The following is a 12,027-nucleotide window of genomic DNA, read 5'->3' as shown; positions in this document are numbered from 1 at the left end:
CAGATGACCCCAGCCAGATGCCTATCTAACCTCCTCTTGAAGACCCCCAGGGTAGGGGAGAGCACCACCTCCCTTGGGAGCCCATTCCACACCTTGGCCACTCGAACTGTGAAGAAGTTCCTCCTAATGTCCAGTCTAAATCTGTTGTCTGCTAACTTAAGGCCATTATTTCTTGTGACCCCCCAGGGGTGCCTTGGTGAGTAGAGCCTCACCAATTCCCTTCTGCATCCCCATGATGAATTTATAGGCAGCCACAAGGTCGCCTCTCAACCTTCTCTTGCGGAGGCTGAAGAGGTGCCCCAGTCTCTCCTCGTAGGGCTTGGCCTGCAAGACCGTAACCGTGCGAGTGGCCCTTCTCTGGACCCTCTCCAGGTTATCCACATCCCTCTTGAAGTGTGGTGCCAAAAACTGCACGCAGTATTCCAACTGCGGTCTGACCAGCGCCTGATAGAGGGGCAGTATCACCTCCTTGGTTCCATTTGTCATGCACCTGCTGATGCATGATAAAGTGCAGTTAGCTTTTCTGATGACTTCGTCACACTGACGACTCATATTCATCTTGGAGTCCATGAGGACTCCAAGATCCCTTTCTGCTTCCATGCTACCAAGCAGGTCATTTACTAGGCAGTAGGTGTGCTGGACATTTTTCCTCCCTAGGTGCAGCACTTTGCATTTCTCCTTGTTAAATTGCATTCTATTTGTTTCTGCCCATTTGTCCAACCTGTCCAGGTTTGCCTGTAGTTGTTCCCTGCCCTCCGGTGTGTCCACTTCTCCCCACAGTTTTGTATCAATCAGGACTGAGCATTTATTTAGACCAGCTGAGGAGATGGCCAGAAAATTGTTAGAAAGATCCACTTCGTAAATAATTCATTTATCTTTGGCTGGGAAGTGTTATGGGAGGGAAAGCATCATTAATTTTTCGTGTACGTGTGTTTAAAACAATGTTTGTTACTTCTGCGTTCATGTGTCTTTGTTCATATTTTTTGTCATGTAGAGCCATATTATCATTAGCCCTTTATGAATAGACATGGGCTAGAGCTGTACTGACCTATTCAGACTATTCATGTGAGTCATTTTCCAACACTGAGAGTCAGGGTTGTATGACCATACCTGCTGGGGTTGCATAAGTACATGCAACCTGTTGTTTAAGGGCCTGATGTAGTACCAGCTTCAGTGAAAGGAAAGTCAAAAGTTTGGTGAATTCATCATGAGTAAAGGGAGCAGACTTGAACTTTGAATAACGGCTCAGCTCACAGGATCCTGTTTTGATGCCTTGAGACATCTCGCCCACCACTATAACCTCTTGCATAGGTGTCAGCGGATGGTAATAAATGCTAAGTTTGGACCTGTTGATAGCAGTTCAGTGAATGATCCTCTGACTTGTATTGATGAGTACAGCAGTAGTTGATGAGTTAGTTTATTTATGATGAGATGAATATATTAAAAAAGGCCAAGGCATTATTACTGATAGTTGTGGCATGTTCCTGGGGATAGTTTAAATATGCATTGGGCTTCTGTTCTCTACAGTAGTTGTGAGGTTGAGAGAGAATAACTCCTTTCCCTTATGTGAGAAAACTGATTGAAGAGCAGTTCACATCCTGAAGCAAGTATATCATCTTTGGTTTACTCAGATTGCCTCATTAGTTCAGAGTCCACTTCTAGCAATCAAAAAATGCTGAAAACTGCCAAAAAAGTGAACTTTTAAAGCTCAACAAAATTGACTGACTTCCAAAGACCCTCACTGAGCAGGCTTCAGGGCATTCATCACAGGAACAAGTTTTACCCTCTATCAAAGTTCTTTTATTTCTCCCATCTTAAAATTGTGATAGCACTTGTTAGCTCAGTGAAGATTTATCAAAATGCACTATTTAATGATAATTCTAGTCCCATATTTTTTCAGTGAGACTGCTGGTTTTTGATGTTCTGCAAGATATCTTCAGTGAATGAGGAAGTGCAAAGAATTTACAGCAGAAAACAGGCATCAGAAAAAAGGTGAGTTAAAGGATATGTACATGGCAAATGTTGCTATAGTCCAGGTGATGGAATTATTTAGCATGTAACTATCATTACTGAAATTTTCAGGTTAGAGTTGAAGATCCCATTTAAAACAGGCCTGGGGAATTGCATTGATAAGTGAAGTACATTCTTAGTAAAATGTCTAAAATGTCAGGACTGTTGCTGCCAATGGATCCACCACACAGTGTAATATAAGGGTTGGAGGAGGGAATTGGATGGCAGCTGCAGCTGTATTTCTTGCATCCGACCTTTGGGTTAGGGACAGGCATTACATAGAAACTGGTTTAAGTGATCAGAAACTGATTTAAACCTGTAGCAGAACAGATATTCAATGTACATAAACCAGTTTGAAAATGGCTAAAACTGGTTTGTGATAAACCTGGTTGAACGTAGTATCCAATTTAACTGATTCGGCTCAAACCGGTTTATTCAATATCTGTCCCAGACTCCTTGCTGGCTTAAGATAAGCCAGACTCCCCTAGCATCCTGGCATGGTCTTTGGGCTGGGCGGAGCTCTGCTCCACAGCAGGGTTGGCCCCTCCCCTCTGCTCCCTGGCTGCAGCTCCTGCAAGGCTGCGGAATGCTTCCTTCCTGCCCCTCACCACTCTCTGCTGGAATTTCCTCCTCCCCTCTGCCTTGTGGAGAGTTGTCTGTGTATTAGCTAGCAGACCACATGCGAACTAGTCTGTGATGAATCAACAGGTAGAATCAACAGGCAGAATCAATGGGTAGCTGGTAATATCCCTCTGTTGTTTCCTTAATTGGGTGATAAACATGGAGTTAGGGGTGATAAACATTTCCTGCTGGGCTGTTCAGGATGGGGGGACCCTTCCTAATCACAGTGCCCTGCTGGGGCCTGGTCATGCACCCCCTCAGCTCAGCTCTGTGCAAGGAAGGGAGGGCTGCTTTAATGTCCTTCTCCCCCTCCCTCCCCAACTTCTAGCCTGAGCCACTGCAGGCATGTGCCTGCATTTCTGAGATGTCTGTCCAGTTACAAAACTGATTTAGCTTAGTCAGGTTAGACTAATCTGCAAAGATTGAATCAATTCAGGCTCAGGCTTTTTGAATCCCTGTCCCTAGCCTTGGTGTGGAAAAATGCCTGTACTGACAGTGGGCCTAACAGAGAGTGCCTATATGTTGTCTGAGTCTCAGGGCAGGATTGAGATGAAAATATAGCACTGTTTAGCCCAAAGCAGTGAAGATGTTCCTGACAATGGCAGCACAGGAAGTGCTGAGGCAAATAATCCTGGGTGCCTCCAAGTTTTATTGTGAGAGGGGAGACAGGAGCCCCCCCAGCATGACCCAGACCCCTGACTCATGCATTGCGGTACTTACTTTAGGAGCCAGGACAGACAGCAGCAGGGAGGAGGCTGGAGCATGGACGCCAACACAAATGCAGGCTCGGCAGTTTCACAGCTGCCTGAGCCTGCAGATTGGGGAGAGCTGGGGGCGTGGCCTCCGAGCAGTGTGGGCTACGCAAAAGGTGGCCAGAGAAACAGCTGGGGCAGACCGGGGGAGAGAGGAGTGGGCCACCAGCTGGGAGATGCTGTCTGAGGAGCTGGGAGGCTCCGGCTCTAGCCCCAGCTCCCTGGAGGAGGAGGCAGCTGGCCACTAGGAGACCAGTGAGGCAGGAGGTGGGTTCACGGGCTGGCAGGAGCTGAGGAGTCTTGCTGGAGAGCAGCAATCAGGTGGGACGCTGCAGGGGAATGGCAAGGCTCTGACGAGGAGCCCTGGAATCAGGATTCAGGGCAGACCCTCATGTCCGCAATCATCCTCGGATGGCTCTGGAGTGGGGCAGAGCCTGGGGAACCACGAGTCCTGAGAAAGGGGAGCAGAGGGACTCTGGCAAGAGTGACCAAGACAACTGGACCCCAAGTCACCCGGACTCCAGGGTGGGGACGCCAGAGGAACTGGTAGGGACAGATCACAGGGAAGGTCCCAGTACCCCTACCCACTAAAGGGGTAGGAGATGGACAAGCCCCTAGGAGGGGGAGAGAAAGGAGCCTGAGAGAGAGAGAGAGAGAGAGAGAGAAAGGTGAGCTTGGGAGCTCTACTGGCAGATGGCGACATCTTTTCTGTTGAGTTGTGAATGACCCTAGATGGGGCAAATTTATTTTTCCTAAGAGGGGGAGACCAACCCAAGACCCAGAGGTGGCCCCCCCTTAGGGTTCACAGCCCTGAAGACCTGGCCCTGGCAAGGCGGGCAGCGTGGGGAAGATCTGTGGGCAGCAGCTTCATCCCAGGCCGAAGGCATGGTAAGGGTGGGGTAAAGGTGAGCTTTTGGAGCCCCACGAAGACAACCCCCAGGGTCAAGACACCTCCGGGCACCAACCGGGAACTGCCTCCCCAATTTATAACAGCAAAGACATGGCAGGAGAGAAAGAGGGCAGCGCCCAGACCATCTAGGGGGCACTGGAACAGGGTTTCACCCTGACGTCACTGGGAGGCAGGGCACCCACGAAGAGGTCCCCGAGGCCTTACAATACCTATCGGCGACATTTATGCAGATGGTTCTAGATCAATTTAAGATTTTGTAGATGCCAAGAAAAGCCACAGGTCTAGCTCAGGTCATTTCTGCTTCTGAGGACTAGCTCAGGTTATCTCTGGTTTGACTCTTGGAGGTGCTTATGCTCCAGGTCTAACATTTGGGAATGGAGGTGAGGAGTGGGTGGCAATAAAGATTATCTCCTTATTTTTGGACACTACCATGTTTCTTCAATTTAATATCAGGCATTACCTTTCCCTCAGGGGGTGATTCTGAATGACTTGAGACAGTCCAGAGGAAAGAATACCTAACTTTTTCTTCTAAGCCACCTTCTTCTTAAGCCTCAGTCTGGCAATCCTAAAATCCTATTATAGTAAAAGCTCTGCTATCTGGCATCCATGAGGAATGAGGGGTGCCAGTTAATCAAATAGGCCAGTTATCTGAGAGTTATACTTATCTCTAGCCCGGCAGGTTGGAGGTGTCTTTGCCTGTTTGGGCCAGCCACCCCTTCTGCCACATCTAGTGTACCAGGGCTTTCAATCCCTGGCGTCAATGTGCTGGGGGATAGGGAGGGGACCCCACGCAGGCTTTTTTGCACTGGGCTATGGTCCATGAGGAAGAAGTGGGACTCAGCTTGTGGTGGCGAAACCGGAAGTGCCACGGTGGGAGAGACGCCAGTTAATAGAGCATTCCGGATGGTAAAGTGCTGGATAACACAGCTTTTACTGTATTTGGCTTTCTGGGAGGGTAAAACTCTAATATCATCCACAAGGTGTTGGGTAGCAGACCTTGTCTAACTAGTTTATAGTTTGATTTTGCTGCTACAGTTACATTGTGGTAATCCTTAATGCTATTCAGAAGAGGCCAGGGTGCCCACTTTCATTAAGGAAGCTATAATGTAGAACACTGGTAATATTCTGATTATTGGCCAATTCCGCATTCCCCAAAGAAAATTTCAGAGGATGCATCAGCTCAGTTCTGACAGTTTCTAAAATCCTACGTTCTGGGGGTGCTGAATGTGAAGAGTTAGTCCTAGCAATAGACAGACAAGGTTTCATAGTTTCATAGATGTTAGGGTCAGAAGAGACCTTTTAGATCATCGAGTCCGACCCCCTGCCATGGGCAGGAATGAGTGCTGGGGTCAGATGACCCCAGCCAGGTGTCTGTCCAATCTCCTTTTAAATACCTCCAAGGAAAGGGACAGCACCACCTCTCTTGGAAGCATATTCTGTATTTTGGCAACCCTCACTGTAAAGAATTTTCTCCTGATGTCCAATCTGAATTTGCTCTCTTCCAGTTTGTGGCCATTATTTCTAGTTACACCAACAGGTGCCCTGGTAAACATTGTATCCCCTATTTCTTGCTGGCCCCCCCTGATGAGTTTGTAGGCGGCAGAGGCTGAATCGGTTCAGGTCTCCCAAACAGTCCACATAGAGTTTTTTCTGTAGGCCTTTAACCAGATGAGTGACTGTCCTCTGAACCTTCTCCAGGCCATCCACATCCCTCCCAAAGTGTGGTGCTCAAAACTGGACGCAGTTCTCCAGCTGCGGCCTGACCAATGCCACGTAGAGGGGAAGTATCACCTCCCCAGACCTGTTCGTGATGCACCTATGTATGCAAGAAAGGGTGTGGTTAGCTTTACTTATTACCTCATCACACTGGTGACTCATGTTCATTTTGGAGTTGACTACTACTCCAAGATCTATTTCCGCAGTTGTGCTACTTAAATGGTACCTCCCAAGCTATAGGAGTGTTGATGATTCTTCCTCCCCAGGTTCTTTGGGTAAATGTGATATCTTTTATTAGACCAACTAAATAGTTGGAAAAACTGTTCTTTGCAAGTATTCAGGTACAAACACCCTTCTTCAGGCATAGGGAGAGTCTGCTGGTGTTATGTATTTGCGTAACTCTTCGCATTCAGCACCCCCAGAACATAGGATTTTAGAAACGGTCAGAGTGGAATAGAAGCTAATATGCAAAATGCAGGTCTGTAAAAATGCAAATGCATGGCAGTGAGTATCAGAAGGAATGGGAGACGATAGGTGTGAGACAGGTGGGTAGGGGCAGGGGAAAAGGAGGAATGTTGAACTGGTGAAAGAATGTAGCTGGTAAAATGCAGACAGGTTACCTGGGGTTATCAGATGTCAGGCAGGTTATAATATGCCATAAATCCAATGTCTATATTTAGTCCTAGCAATAGATACACTTGAGATGCATCTTCTGTTTATGTTAGACCTGTTTTTCATGGCTGAACCTGTGTTTGTGCCTCCCATGTTTAGAGCTCTTTCAGAGGCTTCTTTTGTATAGCCAAGGCTCTAATTACCTCAAACACAAGGTGTTTTGCAAACTAGGAGGGGACACAGATGTTTCAACAAGCTACACATGGGAGGATCATTCACAAAGGAAGTGAGAGGAGCAGCTATGTTTGGAGATGAGGATCAGGGCCTGTACTATCTGTTGTTAAATCTTAGATTCTAATCATACAAAAATACACGTGTGTGTGTGTGTGTGTGTGTGTGTGTGTGTATATATATATATATATATATATATATATATATATTCAAATTCTCTGCACTGCCTCCTGACAGGGGCAGCACACATGGGTTGTTGTAGCTTTGAGACATTTTAGCATTCCAGGCTGTAGTGTGAGGACCAGGTTGAACCATGGTATGATTGCAGGCAGGCATTTTCTCTTATTTCCTCCAACCAATGGCCTAAGCAGCATTGCAGGCTCTGTCAGTCAGCAAAATGGGCATGTCACCAGCCATCCCCAGTCTGCTCTTCCTAACTCTAGAGTGTCTTATATGAGGGGACCAACCTAATACTCTCATGTCACTAAAGCAATGTATTAGCCTCTTTAAATAATTTAAATACAGTAAACCCAGCATTTTCCACAGCTGTCTTCTTGGCTCCCCAGTTAGCTGAACATACCTGACCTCTGGCAGTTTAAAGCTGGCAGTATTTGTAGATTTTAATTACTTAAGTTTTCTGTTATAGAATGTAATAATGTGGAAGAAAGGAATTAAATACTCTAACTTCCCAATTAAGGGAGACATTCTTTTTATTGCAAATATTCTTAGGTCCCTGTTTATGACACTGTAGACAGATATATTGGGAGCAGGTGATGGGCCCAAAATTAATGTGGATCAGGTGAGGGAACACCTTACATTCACAAGTCTGTGGGCCCAGATGGAATGCACCCGAGAGCCTTGAAGGAGCTGGCAAACATCACTGCATCCCCCTCGGCAGAGATATTTGAAAATTCGTGGCACTTGGGTGAGGTCCTGGAAGACTGGAAAAGAGCCAGTGTGGTCCCTATCTTCAAGAGAGGGAGGAGAGATGACCTGAGGAATTGTAGACCAATTAGTCTGACATCTGTCCCTGGAAAAATCCTGGAAAAAATTGTCAAGGAATCCATTAACACCAGTCTAACAGAAGGCAAGCATCTGAATGCCAGCCAACATGGCTTTGTGGCTGGCATGTCTTACCTGACCAACCTCATCTCCTTCTATGACCAGGTAACACATGTCTTGGACAAGGGAGATGACATGGATGTCATGTATCTGGATTTCAAGAAAGCCTTTGACCTAGTTCCCTATGACGTGCTCATGGTTAAGCTGGGGAACTGTGGCCTTGATCATCTTATGGTCCGATGGTTAGGTAACTGGCTACAGGATCGGACCCAAAGAGTACTAGTTGAACGTAGCAAATCAACATGGCACAGGGTGACCAGTGGAGTCCCTCAGGGCTCAGTACTTGGACCGGTACTTTTTAAGATTTTCATTAACAATCTGGATTCAGGAATCAGATGTAAACTGGCCAAGTTCATGGATGATACCAAATTATGGGGGAGGGCGGTCACACTGCAGGGCAGGCTGGGGATACAGGTCAACTTGGACACGGTTTCAAGGTGGGCTGACCAAAACCTGATGGCCTTCAATGTGGAGAAGTGTAAGGTGCTGCACCTTGGTAGGGAGAACCTTCAACATACTTACAGGCTTGACAGCACTACGTTCACTAGCACCATGACTGAAAGGGACTTGGGGGTCTTGATTAACCACAAGATGAATATGAGCCACGAATGCGATGCTGTGGCTGGTAAAGCAAACCAAACGCTGGCGTGTATCCACTGATGTATCTCAAGCAAAACCAGGGAAGTCATCCTCCCGCTTTACTCAGCCCTAGTGAGACCACAGCTAGAGTACTGCATCCAGTATTGGACCCCCCACCTCAGGAAGGATGTGGAGAAGCTTGAGAGAGTCCAGAGGAGAACCACTCATATGATCCAAGTCCTGGAGGGCAGGCCGTATGAGGAGAGGCTGAGGGACTTTGGACTCTTCAGTCTGGAAAAGAGAAGGCTCAGGGGGGACTTGGTGGCAGCCTACAATTATATAAGAGGGGTACACCAGGACCTGGGAGAACAGCTGTTCACCAGAGCTCCCCAAGGAATAACAAGGTCTAACAGCCATAAACTCCAGGAAGGCTGATTTAGACTACACATAAGAAAAAAGTTCTTTATGGTACGAGTGTCTGGAACAAACTTCCCCCACGGGTGGTGCAAGCACCTTTCCTGGACTCTTTCAGAAAACATGTGGATGTATTTCTTGCTGGGATTACTTGATCCCAGCTGACTTCCTGCCTATGGTGGCGTGGGCTAAACTTAATGATTTCATGAGGTCCCTTCCAGCCCCTAATGTCTTTGAAATCTATGAAATATTCAGTAAACTCTTCTCCCACTCCTAAAGTGATAGTTTTAGTGATGGCACCTTCCAAATAGATTTGAAAAATTTTCATAAGCTATTAATTATTGCACTTCTTGCCCTTCTGACAGTGTCACCAAATTTCTTAGAGCAGCCTCCAGTTTCCTGCAACATGTCTGCCCATGGTATCTTTAAGACAGAGTTTGGAATTACCAGCATATTTTAAGAGTAATATAATTTACTACTGGATAAGCTATTACCAGTGCAAGTGGTCACCCTGTGACTTTTGTAAGGATGACAGAGTTGGAATAGTACTGGATTATGGCTAAGTAGTCTGAGGTCATGTTGAGGGGACAGTGCATTGTCTCACCAGAGAAGGCATTGAGAGCTTATCCACTGCATCAATTATTGGTGTTCACCATGCTCCTATGCCTCTACTACCAGTTTTGATTGCTAATAGGAACACTGTTTCTCCTTTTCTTCCCTGCTCCATTTTGGGCGGATGGAGCTATGAGAATATTAGTTGAGTGCTGTTAGAGATGTGCTGGACTTGTCACTGTGTCTGGCTTCTGTGTGGCATCAATGACAGTATAGGCCATTAACAATGTAAATCTCACTGGCAGGCATGCACACATCATCCATATTGGGTTAGCCAAATGCTTCTGGGTACATATTGCAAAATTTTCTCTGGCACACACAGCTTATCAGCTATGTATCCCAGAGAGAAGCATTTGATGATGTTTTACTAGCTCAGCTTCTACAATCATGGGCCAACCTGAGGGAAAGAGCCACTAGCTGCATGTTCCTGATTCTGCCTGTCCATTCATGCATTCAAAGAGGCAACGGAGTGAGGTGAAGATCTCTGTGCCAGTACCCTCCAAAATCCAAACAGGACAGGAGAAAAAAGAGCTCCAAAAAGCAGAATGTCTTTCCTTGGCACCAATTTCAATCACTCCTGCAAGGGGTCTACATGGGTGCAATGCCTGCTCACTAAGCTCTTTTTCTCAGCACTTTGAGGATGTGAGCAAAGAACTCAATGTTCTTTGCAGTACAGCCAGACCCATAATAGGACTGATGCTTTTAATTCAGAATTATGCATATTTCGGCATATGGATTTCATCCAAATACTAGGATCACTTGAATATGAATCACACTGTCACACCATTTGCTCATCTCTAGTCAATAAGAGCAGAAGATTCATTAGACTGAAAATTACAGTAACTGAAGCAACACAAAAGCAAAAAGAATTGGTTAAAACACTGAAAATGAAACTTGTGTGTAGAAAAACAAACACATTCCTGTCTGTAATGTGAGACATAATAAAATCATCTGGAATGAAAGCGTGTTTGGCAAGAGGAAGTTATGAGGCTCATTGCCTACAAATCATTAAGGGTCCAGCATGGAGGATGGAAACACAGCTCATGGAGTATTTCAGAAAGACAGAAGAGAGGAGGGGAGTGCTAGTGATATCCATTAGAAGGATATAATTAAAAATGTAAAGTCAATGAATCTATTATGGCTTGAATTACAGGATAGAAAGACTAATGGCCAAATCCAGAGATCAGTCTAAGGGTGTTTCTAAACTAGTATAATTTATATCTCCTTCCCATCTTCCCCCAAGCCTGACTCACTCTCCTAAAATCCATTTGTGCTGATAAAACTTGCCAGACTCAGAACTGGCTTTTTTAATCTGGTTCCATTACATAGAGGCTTGTAATAGAGAGGCAAAAAGGTATGTGTATACCACATGTGCTTTTCCTCCCCAAATCTTCCCCCCCCCACACACACAAAATTGGGGTGCATGTTGTAAGCAGGGAGGCTAAATTTCTACATGGGATAGAAGCACCTTGCTTTGTTTTCTGTTCCACTGTGCCACAGCAGTGGCATTACTATTCATGCATCTGAGAGAATCAGTTATCTTAATGGCTCATTGTTTTTAACTCCAGAGGAGTTAACAATAATCTCTCCTTCTTAATCATCTCTTGGTGTTCCACTAATCCAGCTAACCTTTCCTCTGGTAATTTTGTTGTCTGCTAGTTGCTCCTGGTCTCTCTTCCCCTATTTCACAGCCCTGGAGACTTTGTTAGCTCTTTTCAAAATCATAGATCTACCCAAGACCACCAGTCTTTAGCAGCAGCTAATGTTTCTCCTTTAGTTAAGTAGGAATGAGAGGATGAGTCAGCTGAAGATTAGGCTCTGTCCCTGTTTTATATAGCCACTACTCTAAAGCAATCTTCTTTTCTTCCTTCTGTCTTCCCAGAAACAAGGTCTTATTTGGGGGCACGTACTATGCAGGAAAATATTAGTATTCTGAGGAATCTCAGTTGGTTCTTCCTGCTACAGCCTATGACACCAAAGGGAAAGGAAGGAATTGGAGAAAAGGTTAATTCAGCAGCTGAAGCGAATGCTAGCACAAATCACTGACTGTGAAACTGAGTCTCAAAAAAAATGCTAAGCTGGGACCTGGGGAAAACCAATTATTGCTATTATTTTACTTTAAACTTCAAATGTAAATATCTGCTCTATCTACAAATATCTTCCCAGAAGTAAGTTTCTGTGAAATTCCAGTGGACTGAAATGAACTTGAGTGAAACGTAAAGGCCTATGTGGTAAATACTACTGGCAATACAAATATCTACTCTTTATAAATACCAGTCCTGTCTAAAAAGAGAATAAAATCACTAGATCAATTTAGGAGGAAATGAAAATCAACAACTGTTGAAAGCATGTAAGCATAAACAAGAAGAAAGGCATAAATAATTAAAAGGATATAAGAAAATCAGTGAATATAAGAAAGGAAAAGTGCATTAGATATGCCAACAGGAA

At 45.3% G+C, this 12,027-nt stretch overlaps 1 long non-coding RNA gene across 1 annotated transcript in view; it reads left to right on the top strand.

Moving 5' to 3' along the window:
- Positions 1-1,907: 1,907 nt before the first annotated feature.
- The window catches only part of LOC102376081, a 76,105-nt gene continuing 65,985 nt past the window's right edge, over positions 1,908-12,027 (top strand). The window contains exon 1 of the long non-coding RNA XR_322985.3: positions 1,908-1,992. This is a non-coding gene — a long non-coding RNA (uncharacterized LOC102376081). The remainder of the gene's footprint in view (positions 1,993-12,027) is intronic.

The sequence above is a fragment of the Alligator sinensis genome, unplaced genomic scaffold (genome assembly GCF_000455745.1).
Source record: "Alligator sinensis unplaced genomic scaffold, ASM45574v1 scaffold82_1, whole genome shotgun sequence".
Classification (NCBI taxonomy): Eukaryota; Metazoa; Chordata; order Crocodylia; family Alligatoridae; genus Alligator; species Alligator sinensis.
The sequence above is the reverse complement of the archived record's forward strand: the minus strand, read 5'-3'. Positions and strand labels throughout refer to the sequence as shown.